Source organism: Rhea pennata, chromosome 21, assembly GCF_028389875.1.
Source record: "Rhea pennata isolate bPtePen1 chromosome 21, bPtePen1.pri, whole genome shotgun sequence".
Classification (NCBI taxonomy): Eukaryota; Metazoa; Chordata; class Aves; order Rheiformes; family Rheidae; genus Rhea; species Rhea pennata.
In genome coordinates this window covers 2,234,502-2,246,600 of record NC_084683.1, presented here as the reverse complement: position 1 = coordinate 2,246,600, position 12,099 = coordinate 2,234,502, and the positions used below count along the sequence as shown (strand labels likewise).

The following is a 12,099-nucleotide window of genomic DNA, read 5'->3' as shown; positions in this document are numbered from 1 at the left end:
AGAGACATCAGCCCTAGCTGCTGGCCTGCTGCTGGCCCTGGGGACCAAAGCCCACCTATGTCCTATGTCTCTTGGGTAGGTGCAGGCTGACAGCCAGCACTTTAGAGCTGCCCGGCCCTCCTCAGAGCCAGACTATGGGGGGAAACCCTACACGTGGGATATCCATAGCTCTACCCTGCCTTTCCCACAGACACATCCTTACGAAGCAGCCCAGCCAACCTGATGGAGGCCAGCATAGGATCTGCTGCTGCCAGGCCAGCCTGGAAAGTTCTGGAGAAGCAGCTGAACACAGAGCTGAAGGGGAAGAGCTCAGACCTGCCCCGGCGCTCCCTCCCCATCCCCAAACAGAGCAGGCAGCTGGAGCCAGCAGGCCGAGAGGGATGGAGCAGCAGCCTGCCATGGCTTGGGAGGAGCACACCAACAGCGCTGCTGCACAGGGTCAGCCACTATGGGGAGTCGGGCACCAGCACCACTCCACCCAGCCTGGCAGCACCTCCTGATGCTGAAAGTATGGGCATACAAGCCACAGAAAGGACCGTAAAGAGGGGCTAGCCCATTCACAGCAGAGGCAGCCAGTGCTGTGGGAATTTGGCGATGGAGGCCAGCTGAAAATTGAGCCTTGAGCCACCCTCCTCTAGGGAGGAAATGGATACAAAACCTAAAAACGCTGGTTCCCTTCTCTGCCTGGCCCTGATGTGCCCCATAGGCTCTCCCAGGACACCCTGACAGGGCTGCTGGGGAGGCGTTGCAGGACATGCCTGCGGCAGGGACCATCTCCCCAGCCAGCAGTTCCCTCTGGTTTTTCCAGACAATCACCTGGCTCTGGGGCCGGTTGTGCCAAGTGGGACCAACTGCAGAGCTGTCTCCATCCACAAGGACCAGCTCAGGGAATCAGAGAGCCTGATCGAGCTGGAGGGTGAGTCAAGGCCAGAGCAGGAGCCCCAGGTGCTGGGGAACAGAAGCACCCAGCCCTGAAGGCCACAGGTTGCACAGCTGGGTTTGTCTCAGGGTAGAGGAGTGCTCATCACTCCCATTCAATAAAGCACTCAGCAGCTGAGGATGACTCAGCCAGACAGGCACAGCCCATGACAAAGGCCTAGCAAAAGCCCTACTGCCCTGGCTCATCCGTGGGACAGACAGGAAGACAACAGGAGGGAGGGGATGGCTTCACCCTGGCAGCACAAACTCTTGCCCTCTGGTGCAGCCCCAAGGGGCTGAGCTTACTTTGGGATGCAGGTGATACAACAGCAATGCATATGGAAACATGGCCTCCAGCGCCTTCCCTGAACAGATCAACAGAGCAGGGCAAAAGCCCCAAAAGTCCATCCATCCCCTTTTCCCTTTCGCAGTGCTTCCTGCAACACACTGGCGGAGCCACATTCATTGCGGCCACATCCAGAAAACTGCTCTCATGACACTAGTGCTCTCAGCTCCCGGCTTCACCTTCAAGCTCAAGCCAGGCCGCTCCAACCACATAGCCAGCTTACGTAATGCCGCGTTTTGTTTCCTCCAGATGTAATGATCCCCCTTCGTCTGCGGCGGTCACCTGTGCTGAAACGGAGGAACAAACACAACTCCCTTGCGGACCCAGAGGTAACCAGCGAGCCCAGCCCATCCTTGGATAGCATGGGTAAGGCTGGGTGACAGGAGACTCTGAGCTGCCTTGCCCTTTCCTAAAGTAAGTGTGATGGCAGTGATGGCTTGTTCCACACTAACACCAGTATTTGTGGCTTTTCCAGATGCTGTGATGCAGGACCAGCCCAGCACTGGGGACACACCAGAGGAGCTGCAGCCTGGAGCAGAAGCAAAAGACCAGCCACAAGCTGTTGTGAACGCACAAGGCTCAACCCTAGACCAGCAGCTGTTACAAAGGCAACAGAGCCACTTTTTGCTGCAGGGACAGCCTGGTTGGGGCCTCATCACAGAGGGGATGGGGCCGCTGGCCAAGCTGAACCAAAAGCCAGGCCATGAGCTTTTCTCAGAAGGGCACAGATTTGCAGCTGCTTCTCTGCCCACTGCCTGGGGCAGCACACAGCGTAAGCAGGGCACAGTCTCCCCAGCACCGGGCCAGGCTGGAGCCCATCTGAAGAGCAGATGACCAACACAGCAGAGACATGCCAAGCAGCATCGCCTTCCATGGACTGCCTCTGCTGACACGCCTGTGGGCTGTGGATGGTAATAGGGAAAGCTGACAATCTTAGGAATGGATCAAGGGGCAGAGCAGGCAGCAGAAGTACAAACAACCCAGCTGTGCACGTCAGCCGAGACATTGTTAACAGTGTTACTAGAGTCCTGTCACCAGGCATACCAGCCCCCCTGCTCCCAGCTCCACTCCTCAACTCACAGGGGCTATCACTTTCTCCATCACCTCAAAACCCAGATTTGTATCAGAGGGAACAGGAACCATCACATTTCAAAATGCAGCTCTGTAGTCACTACTATGAGTGATCCAGCCTTTCAGAACTCACAGCCATGTCTGCCTCTCCATCCCAGCTGCTCTCCAGCTGTCAACGGCACCATCCCCAAAAACATGTGGCTTTCTCCTGTGTCAGCTGTGAGCAGATCACCTCCACTCCACCTCTGGACCAAATGCATTATTTACACTGATGTTTACCACAAGAAGAAAGATACTTGCTTCCCCTCTCCACCACCACCTTTTTTTTTATACAAGACCTGTGTATTTAAAAAATATATGCTTTTTATTTTTAATCCCCACAGCATAACTCTGAAGGCTATTTTGTAATGAACAGCACAGGACCCTACCCAAAGCAATCAATAAACCTCCAAACTACTGCACTGACTTCAGAAGGGGGATCACGTTGCAGGGCCTCTAGGCTGCATCTTTGCCATCACTGCTGCCTATACTACAGTGGGATCAGAACAAGTCCCCTTCCTGCTGGCTAGGCCGGGTCACTTGTACTAGGCTGTGATAATTCCACAAAGGAGCAGCGTGCCAAGGAGGTGGGAAAAGGAGGCTAGCTCATACACAGGCTGTGCACTGGGTCACTCACCGGTAGCACTGTTTCATATCTCCTTTCCCCTTCCCAAAATGATGGTGCTAACCTCTAACAGGTCATGTCCCCAGCATCTGTAGAGCCTGGGTCTCCAAAGCCAGGTCAACACCATTCAGCTGTTCCCTTGGGGACTCTGGTCATGTCTCCCCTCTCCCCCACCACGCCAACTGCTTTTCCCACACAGTTCTACAGTTTGTTTTGATGAACCAGTAAACAAGACAAGAGGCCACTTGTAGTGTACTCAGGCTCCACAACGTCTTGGCTCAGGACTCCACCTCCCTGTCCGTAAGGATCCAGCAGGCCCACTTCAGCATTGCCTTTGAGATCCTGCAAAATCAAAATGTGAGCCCGGGTGAGAAGGGACTCAGCTGGCAACATTGTGCCAGGGAAGTGGGCACATGAAGTTGTCTGCTGCATGCAGTGGTCTGCCTGGTCAGAGGACACAGTAGGTCTCTGTTCTGCTGTGAAGGGTAAGTCAGAGTTCAAGGTCCAACAAAGATGCAGGAGTCTCCAAGGGGACTGTATCCTGAGATGTAAACAGCAGTGTCCAGGTGGCACAGGGCCAGCAGCCCTAGAGCTAGCGCAGCAGTAGCTAACTACGCCTGGAGAACAGGCACAGCTGGCTCCACTCAGGGCTATGGATGAGACCTGGCTGAACATGCCCATCATTGCACTGACCTTACGGATCTTATTTGCTCACAGAGCTCAGGTGATGGGGCCTCATATCCGTACTGGACCGGCTTCTCCTTCACATACTGCAAAAGGGAAAGGGACAGTGAGCCTGGAATCAGAGTTTGGCTTGCCTTCCCATGGGTGATCAGCCACAAAAGCAACGCCACACCTCCACACGTCCCAAGACCCCTTCACAAGCAGAGAGAAAGTCCCGGATCTCTCCTTCACTCGGTTCCAGGTCTTCCAATCCTACTTTACCTGGAGATGTGGCAGAGGCTCCAATGGAGCACCAATTTCCACCAAGCTGGGGCACATGCTCCCTCCCTAGCACGAGGGCATCCTTGCCTAAGACCCCACTGCCATGGACCCTCTCTGAACCCTGTGCGTAGCAGCTCTGCTATGCCTCTTTGAGTGGCAAGGAGGGCTGGTTCTGCTGTCTCCACTGACACCTGTTTTCAACTGCACAACCCCACCAGAGCCAGGTACTGTTACACAGAGTCAAGGAGAGGCCTCAGCCACTTTATCTTTACCGGCTGCAGAGCTCCTCGCTGCTCTAGCCTGGAGTCCAGACCACTCGGTGAGGATGCCTGCTCATTCTCCTCCTTGAGGCTTTCCCCTCCATGCTGCAGCCTGGTCGCCTCTCTTCTGCTCTTCTTTGCTCCCTGGGCGCTCACAAACTCCAGCTTCCTGATAGAGTCTGTGTCACTGCCCTGGGGGACGCCACTTGAACACTGCTTGTGCTGCAGTCCCCGGAGGGACCTACGGAGGTCAGGCAGTGCTTGGCTGTCTCCCACCAACAGCTTCCTCTTGGCACCCACAGACTTTCTGCTGCCGCATGGGGCATCCCCCTGAGTCCTAGCATGAGCCAGGCCAACCTTTGTCACATCCAGAGGGAAAGTTGTGTCACTGGAGTCTGCCTGCTCTCTGTGAGGTGTCCCTTCAGTTAGGGATGCCAAGTGGCTACTGGGCAGGACAGGAAAAGTTGGAGACAGAGACAACTGGTTGGCCTGGAAGCACCTTGATACTTGCGGGTCTTGAGCAGCAGAGGGAGCTCTGCAGGCTGCCTCCGCAGCTGATGTTGCCTGAGACAGGCCAGCCTCCACAGCACTGATATTGCTGTATGACTGGAGCAGTGAGGGGGATGAAGTCTCCACTGGGGAATCCTGCAACAAGCTCTGGGGAGAGTCCTGGCTAGATGATTCCAGAAAGTCAGGAGTGTTGCTGTCAGCAGCCATGTCCAGTTGCACCTTTGGTGCATGTGGAAAACCACACTGAAAGGATTTCTCTGGTAAGATAGAAAACACTGTCACATTGGGCAAGAGGGAAAGGGGCATACTGCTCGTAGCACAGGGGAGCACAACCTGTCATATGCCCGCTGGGAAGGTGGGCATCAGAGTGCAAACGAGGCAGGTACAGAGAACTTAACACTGGAGATCTAAGGCCACCACAGCACTCTTTCCTGGCCAGGGGAAAGAAGTCCAGAATCAAAGAGGAGCAGGGTGTTTATCCAATGAGAGAAGAGGGGCTATTTGCTACCCGTAAGACACACTGCACCCTGCACAGCACAGGGACTTACCTTCTGGGGAAGTCAGTGTCAAGGACATTGGAGGAAGCCTGTCCCAGGGGTTGTCCAGAGAAGCCTCTGAGCTCTGTGACAATGCTGTTGACTCCACAGCTGCAAAAGCAAGTCAGGGAATAGATTTTAATGAGCTTGCAGAGGAAAGAAAGCTGCTGTCCACTCCTAATCCTGCTATCCACTTCCAACCTTGCGATGGCTACAAAGAACTGTGTGCAGGGTCTCAGAGATACAGTGCTCAAAGGGGCACTTTGAAACGTTTTTTCCAGTTAAAATTGGGGTGCTAGAGCTTCCCACTGCCCTGGGTTGCCCATTCCCATCAGCCTCATTTCAGCCAGGCTTCTTCTAAAACTTCAGCCTGCCCCTCTACCAGGCAGAGTGGAGAGAGACACTGCATAGAGGGCAGGCAGGCAGGACGAAACCTCCCTCTGTGCCCCTTCTTCAGTGGGACTACCAGAGACACTGACCATCTCATTGCTGAGGCAGGCAGAGGCAGAGCCAGCTGGCTATGCTGGGGCACCATTGCATCATGCTCACAGAGCCCACACTTCCCAGGAGGAGATGAACAGTACTGCCAACCTTCTGCACTCTGGTACACGAGAAACTCTGTAGAAGCTGCAAGTGCCCTGCAAACCTGGTCCCCATGAGGGACATGCAAGAATAGTTGCCACCAAAAACACACATCTTTCCGGGTATCAGACAGCCTGCATCAGATCTTGCACTGTCCAGAGCAGTAGTTTCTCCCTTGGGCTCCTCTTGTGCACAGAGCTCTTGCAGGTGCTTCTATAGCAAAGCTTGTGCCCAACCACAACGGGGTGACACAGGCCTGCCCCGGGGCAGAAATATTGACAGTCAAAGCTGTTTCAGTGCAGAACCCGTGCTCTGACAGGTGACTCAATCAAAGGCTAAACATCACAGGAATGAGCACTCCCCTTGGAACACAGCAGTCAGGCCACTGCAGCCTCTTCATCAACAACAAGCAGTGCCCCAAGAAAGCTGCTCCCTTCTCTCCACGGCACTTGACATTTACCAGTAGAAAACTGCAGGGAAGTGCTCCTAGCACAGCAAATAGATGCTGCTCAGTAACAAGACAGCAGTAATGGGACTGCTGCCTGCTTGCTCAATGTACAGAGCTACAAGTCCTGGTCTCCCAGGGACCCACCTCTGCTAGTAATTGTTTCTCCGCCTAATACAAGAAGAAAATGGGCTGAGTACACTTCAGAGAAAAATACTAAGAGTCTGGACTGGAGCTGCAGGTCCTGCTACTCACAGCTGACTTGGGATATGGCACTTTGGTCACCTGGCACCATTTGGTCATCACTGCTCTTCCCTGGAGTCATTTCACATGCATCTGCAATGACAGAAGCATTGCTGGTCACATCCTAGTACACTGCGCAGCCAGAGCAAACTCCCCATTCCAGAGAGGCCCAGGCAGCCTAGAGGAATTCCAGCACCTCGGAAGTATAGGAACTAAGATGCCAAGATGGCAATGTGCCAAGCAAGCTCACGAGCTACACACCCTGCAGAACAAAGAAACCTCTCAGGATGCTCTGCAATCTGTGGGCCTGCAGCTGTTAACATTTCAGCTTCTAGGAGTCTGAGTGTTGTGCTTAGTCCATAACCATTTTAAAGTCCCCTATTTCACATGCTTGGGCTCTGAACTGCCCACCTGTGATGTTCCAGGCAAAGCCCCAGACAAACCTACCTTGGAGGCATCACAAACTTCCTCCTCTTCAGGAGGGATCACCAAGATGTTGGCTGGCACCATGAAGACATCCTCACTTGGCTGCAATGAGAAGCATCACTTGGCTTCTGCTCTGTCACGTCACCCTAGCAGTAGAAGCACACCCAAAGACAGCAGCCAAATATGCATCTCTCTCCCCAACTCCAGCTCTGCCCACTGCCCTTCCCCTTCCTTTTCCCATCCACCCCTAGAGCAGCCTATCTCTACAAGGTGGCACAGCCCTGTCTCAGTCACAGAGACAGCCTACAGGTCAAGCAGGTTCATAGCAGCCCAGATTGACCTCTTTCTTGCGCTCTGCCTCCCACTGTGTCACAAGAAGTTCAACCTTCTCTGCTGCAGGCAGCTCTTTGGGTATCTGTAAATCCAAGCATTCTTCAGCATTTTGCTTCAAAACCTCAAGCTGGTTCTGCCCTATTGCATCAATCAGCTGAGAGATGGATGGCTCTGGAGCAAGAAGAACACATGGATGTTAGCACAAAAGATGCCTTAATTCAGGTACATGCCCTAAGCAGCCCCATTTGCAGGTGCTTTTACTCTCCAGTGCACGACTGTCACATGCACTGAAACCCAGGGAAACACATAAAACTCAGCATTTCCTCTGTATCCAGGAACTATCTTTGCCTTTTCGACCCAGCCACACAGCATCCTCACACATCTTCGAGGCACATTACAAGGACTATTCTGTCATGAATGTACAGCCATTTCAGAAGGGCATGCAGTAAGATGGGGAAAATCGAACATCACTAATCCAGCAGAGACAACTCTACCAGAACCAGGGAAAGAAAAGGGTGTGTTCAAAGTTCAAGACAATCTAGCACACACATCCTCAGCATCCTGAACAGGACAAGGGGCAATGGGGAACCCAAGAAGGGAAGCCCTTCAAATTGCAGGCCTAGAACAGACCCTGCAAGCAGAGCTCTGGCAGAGGGGCTTCTCCAGTCTCTCATCTGGAGCAGCACAAGCATGGGTCTGCCTTAGGCTTAGCAACACTGCCTTTCAACACTGCTCTGTGCCTCTTTCTCTTCCTATCAAGAGAAATACAGCCACAGCAAAGTGCCCCCTGAAGTAACTATGGTTTCCAAATGCTGGCGTGGATGGGACTGAGCCTAGCTTCTGTCAGGCAGCAGACACATTGCTGCTCCCCACTATTCTGGTGACCAAGGGTAAATCCATGCTGGTCTCTGTAGCAAGAGCATGCTTGGGGCTTCTCACAGAACCTGGGTTGGCCAGGCATAGCACCCTGTCCAATTTCAAGACTGTGTCATTCAGATCATCTGTGAAAGGGGCTACTCGGAGATATCTGTGCTCTGCCTGCCTAACACAGGCCAAGCGCAAAAGAGCCATGAGTCGCCCACTCTGTTCACCTCCAGACAGCCACAATATCACATGCCTCCCATAACCCTTTTCCTGAGCTGGGGTCGCTCTTCAGAGAGAGACTCCTCCTGTAATGATGAATGAGGAGAGAAAGCCAGGTTAGGGCCAAGACACATGCCAGCCAGTAGCCCTCTGCAGAGGGCTTAACAGATGGTGCACCCTGTCCTGGAAGAAGCAGCTGGTAGAACTAGTGGACTCCCCACTGGGGTCAAGATCCAGCCACCAGGCTCCCATCGGTATCCCACTATCACCCGTCAAGGAGCCTTGTTCCCGGAAACAGGCTTATGAGGAGCCTTCCAGGTCTCCAGAGCCGGGGCTCTTTGGGAGATGCAGGAGTGAAGAACAAGCTATGCAGAGTTTTTGCTCAGCCTCATCCAATTAAGTGCCTTGCTTTTCACTTTCTGTTAAGCTCTGTCACATTCTGGGGCAAGGAATCGCACAGATTAACCTGGAGCCACCATAATATGCAGCTGCCCTCCCTAGCTAGTGCTAGCCACGTACAGAGCCTGCATGCATCTCCTCAAGGATGGTGTCTGGATACATTCCCCAGCAATCACTAGCCCTGTACTTACAGCCACAGCTCCTTTATCTTCCATAGCACTGATGGCTCCTGGTTCCTGGAATAACAGAGGGACTAGTTACTGATCCAGCATTTCATCCAACACACGCAGTCTTTCAAAGCTTGCACGCAAAGAAATCCTCTTCCAAAGGGCCAATGATCTCTACCACAATCAGATCATACTGGCAGAGCTTCCAGCCTTGTACTGCCAGTGCACACCGTTGCGCCGACGACTCCCAGCCTCAGCAGCATGGGGCAGATGCTGCAAGCGTAGCTCCAGAGAGAGGAGGGAGCCACACAAACCAGAGTAACCCAGCCCACACTTGGGGACATATCCATCTGACGACTCCAACCTCTGCCTTTCCATGGGCAGCACAATGAACCGCTGGGCAGTGAGAAAAAACTCGCAGTCCTCCTGCAGGGCAAATGGAGCCCATAAGGCACAGGTGAGTGGTTCCCTCCACCCCCAGACCTACTGAGCACTCATGAACCCACTCAAGCACCACTAGCAACCCTTCAGCCTCAGTGAGGGACAGATGGGTCATCCCCTCCCCTTCAAGAGGGGGTTTTGGACCTTCCCAGGTCAGTTCACAGCACTTTCAGTGTCAAGAGGGCTTAATCTGCTGCTCTGGTTCCTTAAAGACTACAACACTAGAAAGTCTGAACACAGCAATCACAGACACCAAGCAGGAGCAGATCAAGGACTAGCACTCAGCTCCAAAATGCAGCAGCAGACCCTCCAAAAGCCACCAGCCTGAGGCCAGAAAGGCACCTTGGAGCTGTGCAAGGGGAGAGGAGGGAGCTCTCAGCTCTTCCCTTGTGTCACAAGCAAGTGGCACAGGCCTCCTCTAGGCATGGAGCTGGTAGCTGCAGAATAGCAAGAGGCAGCAGTCGGACGGCCAGGTTGATGAGGCTTCTGCTGACCCCAGAGGACGTGTGCCATGTCCCCAGGAAAGGATTGTGCCACTCCCTGCCCTGTTATCCAGCACCCAAGACAGGCTTCCTTCACTGCCACAGAGCCTTCCAGGAGCTGAAGGCCAAAGGCCAAAGGCCTGTTGCGGTGAAAGGGTTTCCAGCAGCATGAAAGGAGCTAAACCAGCCTTCATTTGACTCTGACCCCTTGATACAGCCCCATCAGTGCCTCAAAGCATAAAAGCATGCAGGAAGCAAGGCAAGGTCAGGGAATAGGTCACCTTCACTCATCAGAAAACAACAGTGCCTTACCAGTCTGGCCTCCTCGCGGAAACACACTGTGTACCTCTGCAAGACGATAATTCTGCAAATAAGGCTGGAAAGCCTGAACTGCATATGGGAACTAGGAAAAGAGCAGAGTAGGACCATCTTGGAGAGATAAAGGAGTCATCTAGCCACACAGCATAGCTCCCCTTTCAGCTACTCCAACCACACAGCGGTGCACTGGAACACATCTCAGAATGAGCATCAGGGACTGAACACAGCACAATGCTCAGAGCTACTTTGTATCCCTGGCTCAGCACCAGTAACTAACCAGTCGCTACTACCAGCCAGAAAACAGGGAGGTTATGTCCAAATGGGGAAACTGAGACAAGTTACTAGCACTGAAAGAGCAGATAACTGAGTCAGGAATAGGTCTCCATGCCAGGCTTTGATACCTGGTCTTGGATCTCTAGACTTAGCCCCAAACAACACAATACGGCACGAAGAAAGAGCATACAGGCATATCCAAGACATTTTCCTTCTGTTTTTCCTACTAGATCAATTTGTAAATTTTCCCCTTCCCTCCAAGTAAACATACAAACAATTCTTTTTGTGAAAGAGTGATGGCGAAGACATGCCAACCACAGACTAGGAAAGCAAAGCATGCAAATATCCAGTAATTGGCTAGCTTTTGCCTCTCTAAGTTAAAGCTTGTCAGGCCACCTTCACAAAGGCCATAGGCTCTTTAGACATTTCTAACGATGTCTACATGGCATCACAATTTCTGACACCACACCCCTCTGCACCCTAGTTGGTCATGACTGGAGTATCGAGTGCCAGTGTTTCTGCCTGCTTCTTCTAGCAGCAGGTGGCTCTTCCACACAGACTTCCCATCCTGCCACTGATTTAGCTTAACACAACCTGAAACAAGGCCAGCCAGGAGCCCCACTAGCAGCTGTGGTGAGCAGCTTTCCCAGCCACAGCCAAGTCAAGATGGAACCCACTTTTCTTCAGCCTGCAGAGCTTCTGATGTAATAACCACACGGATGTGGTAGGACCCATCTGAGATCTGCAGGACAGCATCACGGAGCTCTCCAGCTTGGCCTGGAGCACTTGGGTCACTCAAAGCCCATCAAGAGATTGAAGAGAAAAGAAAAGTCTCATTTTCTCATACCAAGTGTTCCCAGGGACCAAAGAGAGCACACCATGCTTAATCAGGAGCCTAGACTCTTAGAAGAGGAGGTCACCACTTACCATTACGCTAGAGGGTAAAGTTCACCTCAACGCCCTGGGGTCTTACATGTGCCCATACCTCCTGGCTGGACCAAGCAGACTCAGTACTATAATGCAATTGAGGATGCATCACATTTGTGGCAGCATTGCTGGGGAGAGTAATCAAAGGCAAGGTGAGGAGAAGCCACAACAAAGCATTTTTTATTCAAGTCAGCTGCAGGAATGAAGGCAAAGTGGTCTTGGGAGGCTTACGACACGTGCCCTAATGAAGCAGAGGAAAACACAGAACTGCACCAATTATCAGAGTTATTAAAGTCATTCTCTTCCTTCTCTGGAGATTTCTGGAGAGCAGCTCTGCAGAGAAGGACCTGGGAGTGCTGGTGGATGACAAGTTGCCCATGAGCCAGCAATGTGCCCTGGTGGCCAGGAAGGCCAATGGTCTCCTGGGGTGCATTAGGCAGAGTGTTGCCAGCAGGTCAAGCAAGGTGATCCTGCCCCTCTACTCAGCCCTGGGGAGGCCTCCTCTTGAGTACTGTGTCCAGTTCTGGGCTCCCCAGTACAAGAGGGATGTGGAGCTACTGGAGAGAGTCCAGCGTAGGGTTATGAGGATGATCAGAGGGCTGGAGCATCTGCTCTCTGAGAAACGGCTGTGAGAGCTGGGCCTCTTCAACCTGGGGAAGAGAAGAACCGAGGGGGGATCTTATCAGTGTGTATAAGTACCTGAAGGGAGGGTGTCCAGGGGATGGAGACA

The 12,099-nt window shown here is 52.9% G+C and overlaps 1 long non-coding RNA gene and 1 pseudogene across 1 annotated transcript; one reads left to right on the top strand and one right to left on the bottom strand.

Moving 5' to 3' along the window:
• The window catches only part of LOC134149696 (capping protein, Arp2/3 and myosin-I linker protein 2-like), a 42,508-nt pseudogene extending 39,092 nt beyond the window's left edge, over window positions 1-3,416 (top strand).
• A 3,117-nt stretch (window positions 3,417-6,533) lies between these two features.
• On the bottom strand, window positions 6,534-7,370 carry LOC134149767 (uncharacterized). Its single transcript, XR_009960490.1, has 3 exons — window positions 7,287-7,370; window positions 6,964-7,048; window positions 6,534-6,613 (listed from the first exon to the last, which is right to left on the bottom strand). It is a non-coding gene; the product is annotated as an uncharacterized LOC134149767 (long non-coding RNA).
• Window positions 7,371-12,099: the final 4,729 nt, after the last annotated feature.